The sequence below is a fragment of the Myotis yumanensis genome, unplaced genomic scaffold (genome assembly GCF_028538775.1).
Source record: "Myotis yumanensis isolate MYYU_CA2020_CCGP unplaced genomic scaffold, mMyoYum1.0.hap1 SCAF_19, whole genome shotgun sequence".
Taxonomy (NCBI): domain Eukaryota; kingdom Metazoa; phylum Chordata; class Mammalia; order Chiroptera; family Vespertilionidae; genus Myotis; species Myotis yumanensis.
In genome coordinates, this window is record NW_027223770.1 from 17,974,799 (window position 1) to 17,988,603 (window position 13,805).

Here is a 13,805-nt window from a genome sequence, read left to right on the forward strand (position 1 = left end):
CAGGGATGTTGAAAAGCTTGTACAGGAGTAGAAATGTCAGTCTTGATCACTCTTGTTCTATGCTTGCAACATTATTATCTTCAATCACAGTGAAGATAAGACCTTGCAAGAATTTTTAAAATACACAAGACATATATTTTCATTATTCAATTAAAATTTAAGTTCATTTAACTAGCACTTGGCATTGAGCTCAGAATGTAAGCAAATGAGTCAGCACACTTTGATTTTAAAAAGCCCCTGTCGGCCCCTGTAGGCTGGTCAGCACCATGGGTCAAAGAGTGGGCTGGGCATAGCTACACATAGCAGATGGGAGAAGGGGTGGACTGGGATGTGCTGATTGTGTGGACGGCAAGGAGGGTGAGAGAAAGGGAACATTTCAATGATGCTCTCAAGACAGAGCATCGAGGAAGTAGCCCAGGGAAATAGAATGCATTTCCCGAAAGGCTCCAAGGATACCCCCAGACTACCAGCCCAGAGCCCAGTGTGTGGACACCAGGGTGTCTTTTGAGCAGCCCTCCTGTATTTGGAGGATTTCCATGTGATAAGTTCTGCCTACCCAAGGCAGGAACCAGACCTCGGCTTAGCAGGCTGGTGGGTGAGCCAATGAACTGCACTCACAGGAGACTTATTCAAGAGGGAACAAAGGTCAAAGACCACTCCGGCCAGGGGCGTGAAGCCAGCGGTGGTAACATCACTGGTGCCCAGGTGATGAGCTGGAGGTGTATCCCTGGGCTGGAGAAGTGGGGGCTTTGGGAGCAGCACTGTGGTTGGAGTAGCTGGCCTGGATCCTGGCTGGGTTTCCTCCCCTCTTGCCTTTGTGGCCCTCTCAGAGATTCTATAAGCTTTCTACAAAGCTTTTAATAATTTCCTCTTTTTTTTTCTTCCTCAAATTAGTTAGAGTATGCTGTGCGTGAGCTGGCAAGTTGACAAAAACTCCATTAAGGGCAAATTCACTGAACTCTCATGAGAAAATTGTACCTGTTACTGTCATTTCATAAAGGAGATAGGACTTAAAAAAAAAAGTGACGTGAGAACAAGGACTCTCGGGGTGGGGAAAAGTAAATACAGATGCAAAATAGAATAAGTTGAGTCAATATTTGAATTGAAAGTATTAATATAAACATGTTGTGTATTTTATCTCTAAAAAATTCCTACATTTGTCCACCAAAAGCCCCAGAAACAATGGATTGTCTTGAAATATCATTTTCCACTAAAAGACGGTAGGATGTCTTGAAGAAATGGCTAACTGCATGTCGGGGCAGGAAATGTGCAAGACGAACCTGGCACATCTTACCAGAAAGCCCAGAAACAAAGAGAGTAGGATTGGGTCCAAAGAACTCAGAGCCAGTGAAGGGGGCTCCCACTGCCCAAAGAGGAGACCATGTGAACATCAACGAGCATAAAAATGGCAATGGACCAAAACATATCAAACATGCTTAAATCCGGCGGGCCCCGGTGGCTCAGTGGTTGAGCGTCGACCTATGAACCAGGGGGTTGCGATTCGACTCGCACATGTCCAGATTGTGGGCTTGATCCCCAGTGTGGGGCGTGCAGGAGGCAGCCAATCAATGATTCTCATCGTTAATGTCTCTATCTCCCTCTCCCTTTCCTCTCTGAAATCAATTTAAAAAATATTTTTTTTAAAAAGCACTTAATTCACATATCATAATGTTATGAGGATGGAACCAAGTGGGTTTGGTGTCCATGGACATGACACAGCGGCCGTAGGGGAAGGGTCCGGGATTCACAGTAAATGCACTGCACGTGTGTTGCGTCCAAATGACAGCACCGTGCGCCTTCTCTGTGCAAGGCGTTCATTAGCCAAGAGCGGAAAGGTGACGCTCCAGGAACCTGGGAGACGATATGAGACACTCCTCTGGCTGCGGAACAGCAGGTTTCAGAGTCATGAATGCCACTCACGTTACTTTGAAACCGGCTACTTTCAATCACCCACATTCGCTGAAAGATCTTGTGCCTTTGGTAACTATAGTCCCGATGCACTACCTAGGAGGGACACAGGGGATTTTTGTCCCAATAGGCAGAAACTTGTGTTTTATATCTTCTAGTTAGCTCTGGAATGCTTTACATGGTGGAAGGCAGCAGGTCTACTTTCTATTATAAAACTGACATGAATTATGATGCCAGTTGTCGTGCTGGGCTCCGAGGGCTCAACGAATGAGTAAGACACTGATGGGCCTGCAAAGGAAAGGTGGTCAATTCCACGACGGAGGTACAAGCAGACCTAGTTGTGGTTTGGAGGGAAGGAAAATCTCAAGGAGAGGACAGAGCATCAGTCAGGATGGGCTAGGCTTGCTGCAACAATGAGCAACCCTCAACTCTCAGGGGCTTACCATCCCCAAAGCTTAATTCTTATTCATGCACCATGTCCGGGGCACATCAGAGGGGTCTCTGCACGTGGCAGCCGCTTAGGGTCACAGGACCATAGAGGTTTTATCTCAACCTGTGCTCCCAGGGTGACTGCAGGGAGAAGGGGTGCAATGCTAGCCCGTGCTGGGAAAGGAGAGAGCTAGGAACTGTCGGTGCATACCACTGATGACTACCCATGACTACGATGACTCCGTAGGTGACTTGGTCTCAATACCCGAGGTGGGTGTGAGGGAGGAGGGCCTCCCAGTGAATGAGAAGCATGAGGGAAGGTGCACAGGTGGGAAAGCCTGGCTGAGAGGAGCCCCTAGGAATGCTGGGAAGCCAGGTTGCCGGGGAGGGCAGGTGGCGTTGTGAAAGCCATGCTGAGGAGGTTGGGCTGGATCCAGGAGACACTGCAGCCTGTAAAGCTGTGGTTGAGGAAGAGGAACCTGATTGCTGTGTGTGGAAGAGATCAGAGGGCAGAGGCGGCAGACTGGAGGCAGGAGATCGCTTGCTTCATAACAAATCCAGGCAAAGGGTGATGGGGGTGTACATAGGGATCTTCTAAGTGGAGGGGAAAGAAAGGGCTCTACATACAGCTCCCTGAGAGAAAGGCTTGACCGGCGTTGGGACTAATTGGATAGAAGATGTAAGGGGGAGCCCTGGCCGGTGTGGCTCAGTTGGTTGGGCATCATCCTGTGCACCAGGAGGTTGCCGGTTCGATTCCCAGTCAAGGGCACATGCCTGGATTGCAGGCTCGAAACCAGGTAGGGGGCATGCAGGAGGCAGCCGCTCGAAGTTGCCCTCTCACATCGATGTTTCTCTCGCCCTCTCCTTTCCTCTGTCTCTAAAAATCACTAACTATTCTTTAAAAAAAAGGGGGGGGGGGTGATGAAAGGGGGAGGTGGGAAGTCCAAGATGATTCCAAGGTTTTGAGCCTAGGAGAATGACACTATCACAACCAGAGAAAACCGTGGAAGATGGGCGAGTCTGGAAAGGAAGTCTGGGGCTGGAGGACTGCAAAGCAGGGATTTTCTTTACTCTTGTCTCCCGGCACCTAGAGGAGTGCTCAGTAGTACTTGCTGACTGTGTATACCAGTAGAACACAACTGGAGAAGTTCCCAGGCCACCGTTAGTACAGAGCTGGCACTCCACGACGCCAACGCTAGGAAGGTACAGCCACCTATATAAAGCCCTAAGACGAGATGCCAAGAACGTGTAGAGAAAAAGGGAGGAGGCTGAAGGGAGAACTTGGAAACCATTTAGGGGCCCAAAAGTAGGACCGGAATCCGGGCTAGGTGGGCATCTGAGGATGGAATCAATCCGTGTCAGAGGCTGCAATTGGGTAAAGGATGCTGGGAACAGGTAAGAGGGCGTTTGGGTGAGCAACTCCGGACTCTGGTGACCCCACCCTCCCCCCCACTCCCCCAGGGAGAGCTGGAAGCAGGCCAGCAAGGGCCTCTAACAATGAGAACGGGCAGCTCCGGGGGCGCGGGGGAGGCTGCGGGAGGCTGGGCCGGGGCAGTCCGGTTTTTGTTTGGGTTTGGAGAGGTGGTAATTGAGACCTAGTCGCGCCGCCAGGTGGACACTGTAGTTGCAAGAGGGCGGGAGAGAAACCAGGGCTGGCATCCAGGAAGCGGGTGGAAGGGAAAGGGGAAAGGCCACTCCTCCCAGGAGGGGAGGGGAGCGCGCACAGCCCCTGCTGCTGTGGTCGGGTGCCTGCTATTACGTGCGGGGCGCAGTCAGTGCTCACGGCCACCGCCCATGAAGCCGTCGCATCTCACGTCCCCGTCACCCGCGGGCCGGTGGCCTGATTTTCCCCTTTACCGGAGGGAGGCGGGTCCGGGAAAGGTGCTGGCGAGAGCGGCGCGGGGCGGGGCGGCCCGGGAGGCCACACCCTGAAACTACCTGCGCGGGACAGGAAGAGCCGGGCCAGACCGCCCCGCACACCGCTGCTGGCCGGGCACCGGGCCTGCGACCGGACTCCCCACCGCCTGCGCCCGCCACCCCTCGCCTCCTGCGCCGCGCGCCCCGCGACCCGCCGGACCCGGCGGCGATGGGAGCCAGCCGCCCGCGGGGACCACGCCTCTGAGACCCGCGAGCCGCCACCGGGACCATGAAGAGCGATCGGGGGTCGCAAGGGCGGAGGGGGCTCCAAGGACCTCGGCGCCGGACTCAAGTACAGCTCGCGGCCGGAGGTGGGCGCGGGCGCGGGCGGCGGGGAGCCGGGACCCCTCGCGCCGGGGCCAGGGCCGCGGGCTTTGCAGGCGCCGTCCGGGCGGGGCGCCCGGGTGCGGCGGCAGCTGGACGGCCCGCACCTGCCGCGCTTTGTCTCGGCCCGGGGACCGCTCCACTGCCCTCTGTGGCCCGGGAGCTGGCCCGACAGGTGGAATTTCCTGTTCGGCGGGTGCCTGGCCACAGGACCTTTGGTACCTGTTCTGCTGCGCGCCAGCCACGGGGGAGGCGGGAAGGCGCAGGTGTTTGGAGATGCGGACTCCCCACGGAAAAAAAGGGACCCTCTCGGTCCCTCCGGGGACTCCGCGCTATCAGAGCAACCCCCAGAGGAGCCGGGGGCGGAGGCTTGGAGCGGGTGGTGTGACGGGGAGAAGGGAGGTCTCCGGGGGGCTTGGGGTCGTAGCCTCGCTTGGCCTCCGCAGGAATTTGTTTTTTCCTTACTGGCCAGGGGCATTGGGGGCCCTTTGCAGAGGGCATCCGGGCACCCGGGAGACTAGACCCTTGGCTGCTGTGAGCTTGGAGCTAAGGACTCCACGGCGGGGCTTGTCTGGGCGTCTCCAGGGGAGGACGGAGCTTTTGGGGAAGGTGACTCCATGGGAAAGGATGTAGGTACTTGTCTTGAGCCTTTAGGTGACAGGGAAGCTGGGAGCCCTTGTTTGGCAGGAAGAACAGTGGGAGACCTGAGGTTGCGCTGGGATGGGCTGCTAGTTGCCTTGCAGCCAGGTCCCCACCTCTGCCCAGCGGGGTCCCAGGTTTCCTGGAGGCCAGGTGAGGGCCAGCTGCAAAAGCCAGGCGGCCCGGAGCCCCTGCTCTCGCTGTCCCATGCTCCTGGCCCAGGCTTCCTGTGGCCCGCGCTGTGGCATTGCCCCACGCCAGGTCCGATGGTGGAGCTCCTAAAACCACTTCCTTTGCTCCGGCGGCATCCTGGCTTAGGCAGCCTGCAGAAGCCGAGAACCACCAACAAAATTTGTTTCTTCCCCTTTTCACTGCCCCTCCTTGTCCGAGCAAGCGTGGGCCTGGGCGGCCAGCCTGCGGGGCCTGGGCTGCTGGCCTCTCTCTGCCCGCTGGAGGCACTTCGCCCGGATGGGTACCTGTTTTCCTTCCTGTAATTGCCGTGTTTATGAACCCTGGGTAATTGCCTACCGAGGCTCTGCCGCCTCGGTGTGAGCCTGCGATGGGTGTTTGTTATTTCAGGGCGGGTTTTTCTCGGTGACTTCCCTTTCTGGGACTCTCTCCTGCTGGCGCTGGGAGAGCAGGGTCTTCCCCGAGCCTCCTCTGAGTCATCTCTGACCATGCGCACCCCAGCCCCACCCCACGGGGCCAGGCGTGGGGCGGCTCACCTCCACGTTCTGCCCTGAGCTCCAAGGGCACCACGGACAGACGTCTCCTGCCCCCTGCAAGCCCTGGCTTTCTTCTCCTCTTGGCCCCCGCCCAGTGTCTCATGTTCCGTGGAGCTCGTCCACTCTCCACCCCACTGCGCTCTTCCTCCCACTTCCGACGAGCTGCTTCCCTTCTCGTGGATCACTTTGTCTTTTCCCTGCCGAGCTCCATGGAACCAGCTCTGTACCTCGTTCTGTGCCGGGCACCGTGGCAGGGAGGGCTCTGAAGGCCAGTAGGACATGGTTGCTTCTCTTAAGGAGCTTACAAAGTCTTGAGCGCCGTGTAAGAGGTGTGGGTGAATAGATGAGGCACGATGTACCCTGCAGGGAGTGGCCTGCTGTGCCCAAAGCCCATTCCATTTCCCCAGGAAGTTCTCAGTATCCCTGCCCAAGAAGTATCCCTGCCTCCTGCCCTTCCCAACCCCCCCGCTCCCCCTAGCGCCCGCCTCACCAGCAGTCCCAGTCCCTGGGCCACGGACAGTGTTTGGACAGTCTGGTCTGCAGACTCTGCCTTCACTTGCTCCCTGACCAGGAGGGGCGGCTGCCGCCCTGGGTTTGTCCTCTGCATCTGCAGAGCCTCGTTGGCCATGCAGCCCCACAGGGCACTGTGCTTCTGGGAACGGTTCTACTCGGCGGTGCTTGCGTCTGGCTGTGTGCTTCCCGAGGCTGCCACTCCGGCCTCTGCCGCACCCCCACCTGTTCCCGGGCAGCGGGAGGTGGCCGCTCGGTGCTCCGCGCACACACACCGTGTCTGGGATTGTGCGAGCCCTGGTGCACGAGAGCAGGTGCATGACGCCGGTAACAAGAACTGGGGGGCCTGCTCACTCAGAGTCCTGGCCTCTGTTGAAGATGTGATGGTGGCCGGGAAGTCGCTCTGGCACCCAGGGGTTCCTTCTCAGGGCTGCCCCATGTAAGACTCGGTGTGCCCTAGGCATAGGGAAGCCAGGGTTGGGAATCAGACGTGGAGGCTGGCTAGGGCTGTGGTCGGCAAACTCATCAGTCAACAGAGCCAAATATCAACAGTACAATGATTGAAATTTCTTTTGAGAGCCAAATTTTTTAAACTTAAACTATATAGGTAGGTACATTGTTATTAACTTAATTAGGGTGCTCCTAAGGCTTAGGAAGAGCCACATCAAGGGGCCAAAGAGCCACATGTGGCTCGCGAGCCGCAGTTTGCTGACCACGGAGGCGGTACAGCCCTGCCTCTTCAGAGAGGCATCTCTTTGTTAATTGGTCATTCACTCATCCACCTGGCAGATGTCAGTTAGGTCCCCGCCGACGGAGCCTGGGCCCGGTATGGGACACCAGCACTGGGAAAGACCCAGGGACACAGGCTCTGCCCTCGGGGAGCACCCAGTGTAGTGTGGGGGACAGGGGCTTAAATTCTGTGTGGTAAGAACGAGGTTCCAGAGAAACCCCGGTGGGCACTAAAGACGGGCAGCTAACCCAGGCTTGAGGAGTCAGAGTAGACGAATGGGGCGGAGGCCGTCGGTGATGTGGTGGCAGGAGCGACCAACATGGAGGCAAGACCTGGTGCGGCGGCTTTTCCTGCTCAGAGACGTTACCTAATCTCTGAGCCTCAGCTTCTGAGACTGTAAAATGGGGATGGCATATAGGTTATAGGGTTGTTGCAAGGATCAAAAGGGATACTTTACAAAATGAAAGCCATCTGTGAGCTGCAGCGTGGTGTCTAAATCATAGTTTGAATTTATGAGTCGAGACCAACAGTAGGGTGATGTGGTGTTAGGAGAATGGATGCACATGGAGAGGCTCACAGCCAGGTTGTCCGCGGGCTCTGACCTCGCAGAAGGGCCGGCCTGCCCCGCTGGGCACAGGGAGTCTCTCTGAGGAACTTGGGGCACAGATTCCAGAGATCGGGACCCTCCTCCCAGGGTTCCACTTGCCATTTCCCTCCCTTTACGCGGCTACTGTGAACATGATCCTCTGCAAAATGGAAACGTGTGCCAAGTCCATGGCACTGGCTGCTGGTCCCTTTCTCCCCCTTATTCCCTTCTGCCCCTTCCATCACACAAAGCAAAACTTTTAAATGCTTCCTTCTCTCTTGGGGCTCCCAGAGGCTCCTATGCTGGAAGGTGTGTGCAAAGGGTGAGGGGCGGGCAGGGAAGGTAGTCAGCGGGACACTAAGATGGTTCTTTAGGTGGGGACTCGCCTCCCAGGTGCTGCAGGTGGCCAAGCAGCCTGCCTTCTCTGGGCTTTGTCCACCTTGGTCCGGGGAAGACCTGGAATTCATGGCCCTCATTTAGGAGAGGTGGACACTGAGGCATAAGAGAAAGCAGTCCTCCCTTGATAGCTGCCCACTCCCTGTGGGAATGCACTGAGGGTGGGTCTGCCCTGAGCAGGCGCCGTGTCATCACAGCTTCCCCCACAGGGTCCATGTATGGCCTCTCACTCTGCTCCCCGGGAGCCGGGCGCGAGACTGTATGCGCTGTGGCCTGTGGCCACCCTGGCCACTGTGGTCTTGGAGTTCCTCTGGCATGAGTTCCTTATCTGGCTTGTGGCTCTGCCCAGGCTGTTGGCTCATGTCTCTCCTGAGGGAGAAAGTCTGTTCTTGGAAGAGGAAGGAGGTGGGATGCAGCCCCCAAGACGCCGTTGCTTCTGACACTGTGCACATGCTCCTGGGTGTTTAGAGGACTATTAATCATCGCCAGCGTCTGCTGAGCCTGTGTCATATACGCCTCTTAGTCATTTCCCTCCCTTTACACGGCTACTGTGAACATGATCCTCTGTAAAATGTGTGTCAAGACCATGGCACTGCCTGCTGGTCCCTTTCTCCTTTTTATTCCCCTCGGCCCCTCCCATCACACAAAACAAAACTTTTAAACGCTTCCTTCTCTCTTGGGGCTTCCCGAGGCTCCTGTGCTGGAAGGTGTGTGCAAAGGGTGAGGGGCGGGCAGGGAAGGTAGTCAGTGGGACTCACCTATTATCATTATCCTTTTGTAGGTGAGGAAAATGGATCCATAGCCAAAGAGTAGTGGGAGTGGGATTTGAACTCGGGTCGTCTGGCTCTGCTGTGTTTTGCTTGGACTGCTCTAGTGCAAGACAGGGCTGTCGGCCCAGTGGGCTCAGGAAGGGATGGATTAGTAAGAGTTGATTTGATTTGAGTAAGAGACTGGATTTCTCTCCTTGGGATGTTTCTGAGATGCCTGGGGCTTAGCAAAATGACAGTAGCATTTGCATGGGAATGAGAATGAGTCTGGGCTCCTCAGAGAATGCTAATCCAGCTGGCAGTGGTGAGAAGCGGTGAGAAGCGTGTCTGGGGTTTGCTCAGAGCTTGTGGCCAACAGTTGCCCTTTTCTTGTTTGTTAAGAACTTTTCTAGAAGCAGGTCACCTACTAAAAATTCTGTCTTAGAATCTCATCGTTTCAGAATTTGCTTGTTCTTTCCAGGCTTAGCAACAGAATCCTTAGAATCTTGGTGATGATTGTCTGACTGGTCAAAATCTTGGCTCCTTTGTCTCTGAGATGGTGATGATGATGATGATGGTGAAAAGGAGAAGAATATGGTGTCAGTCATTCTATGCCTCATTAGATATGCACACTTAAATCCATGACCTCTGTTTATCCTCATAGCAACGGTGTGAGGACAAAATGCCTAGTTCACAGATGAGAAGACTGAGGCTCAGAGAATTTGATTTGCATAATGGCCCAAAGGCAGAGGTAGAACAAGGACTCAAACCCAGATCTGAGACCTCAAAGCCTATGATTTACCCGCAACGCCATTATACAGTTGTATTCCACAGACGATGGTGATTGATGCCTTTTCCCAGCCGAATCCTGGAACACACCATTAAGCACTGTGGTGAGCACCAGGCGCCAACACAAGTCCACTAAACACCTCTCACCCCACACTCGTCTGGTTTCTCCTTTTAATGAGTTACTCATGTGGTAGACCAGCAGTCCGGCCGGGGATGCGCTTTCAACAAAGGCTTTGAACGAAATGTTCCTTTATTCATTTATACACATGAATAAACGTCATAATGGAAATTTTTAAATTAAAAATAATTTACCCCTTCAAGCCAACAAATCGGGTTGCTTACATATTTTTATGCCTTTTTCCATTTCTTACCCTATGTGTATGTTTTATCCAGTTTGTTGCTAGGCACACACCAGTTTGTGTTCTGGGAAAGGCATTGTGTCAGCCTCCTATCTGCTGGGCACGGTGGAGGACTGGGGGCTGGAGAACCGTAAGGTCCGGAAGGCTTGCGTCTGATTGAAGGACCGTGCCAACAGGGTCCAAGTCACTGGCCTGCTCCTAACTCCTTCCTGGGTTCTGCGGCATTTCTTATTTAGTAGCAACTCCGATGAGGTCTTGGAGCATTTGCTTATCATCTTTGTTGATGGATGACACCCTCCTGGGGGAAAGGCCGTACCTTGGATGACTTAATTATGAGTCAGAAAGACATGGACAGCCTGTAGGGTAGGCTGCCAAGAGCAGAATTGTGTCCATCTCTGTTAGGAGTAAGTCATGCTCTTACTGTACCACCCTGACAACGGACACTAAAGCCACTTCCCTCCCCCTGTGGTGATGTGACTGTGCTGTGCTGTGAGCCAGGATGCTAAAGGCAAGTGGAGATCCGGACTGTAGAGCTGACGCCAAGCTCCGTAAAAGCCAGGCATTTGTGTGGCTTCCCTAGAATCTAAAGTAAATCCCCTCATATTTTTATTTGGTTGTAACTTTAAATTGTTATTAAAAGGTTAATATGTACTAGTACATATTTAAAGAGAATTTGGCTCAGATAAGTAGAAAGAATTTTAAAATGGGAAAGTACCCTAGAGAAGCATTTTACTAGCTTGGTATTGCCTATGCATGTTTTCTCAAAGAAGTTGCTTTTTTTTTTTTCCCTACTACAAAAGTTAAGAAGGGTTTTTTGGTTTGTTTTTCTTTTTAAGGCAAGCAATACAGATATATACAAAATAGAAGGTGAAATTCCTCTGAAATTCTCTCTCCCAGATTTAAAAAATATATTTTTATTTTTATTTTTATTGATTTCAGAGAGGAAGGGAGAGGGAGAGAGAGATAGAAACATCAAGGAAGAGAGAATCACTGATTAGCTGCCTCCTGCATGCCCCACACTGGGGATCGAGCCTGCAACCCAGGCATGTGCCCTGACTGGGAATCCAACCATGTTCCTAGGTCGACGCTCAACCATTGAGCCATGCTGGCCGGGCTTACCTACTCTTTTAAAACCCCTTTTTGATCGCTGCATAAGCTTCCAACAAGTGGCTATATCCTTGCTTATTTATTGTTTTATTTTGTGTGTGTGCTAATTGAATATGTTCATGTCAGCAGCGCGATCAGGAGAAGGTGGGTAACTGATGAACAGCTCCCAGGGAGACCACACTGGTCAGGCCTCTTTTGGATTATGCTGTCGAGTGCTGGGCTCCACGTCTTTATGGGAATATTGCTAGCTAGTAATTGTGAGGTTGAACCAGATGGCCAGGGGCTTAGGAAACACTTTGATGTCTAGGTGATTGAGTTGAGCGGGTTTAGCGAGAGGAGAGGAGGAGCCGACTCAGCATGGGGACCTGGAAGTACTTCGGGAGCTGCCTGAGCTGCCTGAGCTGCCGGCCCCATTGCCACACTCACGTGCCGGGCATTGTGATGCTGATCGCACCTGGGGGAGGAAGGATTTGTAATGTTGGCACCAAATGAAAATGCTATTTCTCCCAGAAAGGCTGGCCGGGGGAGGATGGGAGATGGGATGATAGCTAAAAATTGTCCCAGCTCTAAGAATCCAAGTCCAAGGATATGGGTCTGCAGTTCTCCTGGGGCTCCTATCCTGTTACCTCCGCCACAGGGTTCTGGTTATGACCTTGGACTTGGGTCCCCAGGCCCCCTCCCTTGTGGTGGTGCTTCCTTTCCTGTTTGCATATTCAGTTCTTTCCCCGCAAACAGCCACTTAGAGTGTATCCCAGCCTGCCTGGGAGCGACTCAGGAGGTGGGAGAGATGTTTTTTAACGCAGTCAGTGCCAGGAGGCACGTGGGCTTGGCGCTCTTCCACTAACTTCTGCAGATCCTGGGTTCACCAACACAGCTGTTCAAAAAGGTTCAACACACGTATCATGGAATACTACTCGGCAATAAAAGGAACAAGCTACTGATGCGTGCAATGACTTGAGTCATGCTCCAGGGAATTTTGCTGCGTGACAAAAGCCAGCAATCCCTACATTTATATACTGGGTAATTCATTTCTATAACGTTTGAAAGGATAGCTTTAGCCCTCGCTGGCTTGGCTCAGTGGATAGAGCATCAGCTTGCGGACTGAAGGGTCCCAGGTTCGATTCCGGCCAAGGGCACATGCCTGGGTTGCGGGCTCAATCCCCAGTGGGGGGTGTGCAGGAAGCATCCAATCAATGATTCTCTCTCATCATTGATGTTTCTAACTCTCTCTCCTTCTCCCTTCCTCTCTGAAATCAATAAAAATATTTAAAAAAAAAAAAAAAGGACAGCTTTAGGACCGGAAGATAGGTTAGTGGGGAGGGGCCAGGGGGGAGGTGGGCATGGTCACACCCAGGCAGCAAGAGGGTCAGAATCTCCACTTTGCCAGTGAATATAAGAAAGGACATCAGTGATAACAGAGCGTGGAACTTCATGCTGACACACAAAGGAACACGAGCAAAACGGGAAATGAGACTAAGATCAATGGATTATGTTAATGTTGTGATCGTGTAATATAGTTTCATACGATGTTAGAATTGGGGGAACCTGGGCAGAGTGTCCAAGGGACCCCTTGGTGTTATTTCTTATAAACTGCACATGGTTCTGTCGTGATCTCAACAAAAATGTCAATAATTCAGAAAGCACTAGCCTGTGAAATCAAAATGTGGGCTCAAGAAAAAGAATGAGAAGAAGTTACACGGCGCTGCCTTTACTTCCTGTTTCTCTTGCTGGGTTTCTGGGGGGATCCGCCTGGCTGTCGCTGCAGGCGGGTGCTTCTTCTCACTCTCTGGTGACGCATGGGCAGGTGGGAAGGTCGGGGGCCAGGAAGAGGACCTCTGGCAAGTGAGGATGGGTGGTGCAGACCTCCTGGGACCCAAGAGCCCAGGGAGGGGAAGGAAAGGGGCAGCGGGGCTTTGGGGCAGAGGATGGAGGGGGAACTTGGAAGCTAGATGGAATTCTCTGGTGGAATTAAAAAGAGGATGTGTCCTGGGCGTAGCTTTTAACTGGGAGAGGAAGAGACTCGGAGAGACCAAATTGGAGGGGGCGCTGGAAGCAGAACTAGGATGCGAGCTGAGCATTCTCTCCCCTTCCAGCGCCCGACACACGTTCGGAAAGTCTCCTGGGCCGTGGCACCTGGGAGATGATCCCAGCTTGCTTCAGGTGCGCTCTCTACACCTGGCTGTGGAGAGAGATGTCTTTCAAGCAATCAGTCAACCAATCAGTTGCTAATGTTGGCAAGGTCAAGGGTAAAGGGATGGTGAAAGAAGCAGGACAAGTAGGAACTGGGGCACCCTGACCTCCCAGGGCTGCCTGGTGTGCTCACCGTGTCAGTGGGGTATCACGGATGCCAAGTGGGTGGTGCAGGTCATAGGGGAGGCGAGGGCCCAGGAGAAGGTACTGTGGATTGAGGCAGTCCGCAGAGGTTTCCCGCAGGGGTGTGGCCTTGGCTGTGTCCTCAAGGGCAGGCAGGTTTGGTAGGTGGTGAGAGGAGTCCTTCTGAGTGGGCAGGAGGGGCCCAGCCTCCTGGGTTCATGCAGGATTGGGGGGCCTCCTGGCTGGGGGCAGGGTGAGAGGTGGGGGCCGTCAGCACCCCTAGATCAGATGTGTAAACCGAGACCTGAAGCGTGCTCGGGCAGACTC

The 13,805-nt window shown here is 53.7% G+C and overlaps 1 protein-coding gene across 1 annotated transcript in view; it reads left to right on the plus strand.

Moving 5' to 3' along the window:
* Nucleotides 1-4,280: 4,280 nt before the first annotated feature.
* ST14 (ST14 transmembrane serine protease matriptase) overlaps nt 4,281-13,805 on the plus strand; it is a 37,983-nt gene continuing 28,458 nt past the window's right edge. Inside the window, exon 1 of the mRNA XM_070399437.1 lies at nt 4,281-4,565. The gene's annotated coding sequence lies outside the window, so the exon portion shown is untranslated. The remainder of the gene's footprint in view (nt 4,566-13,805) is intronic.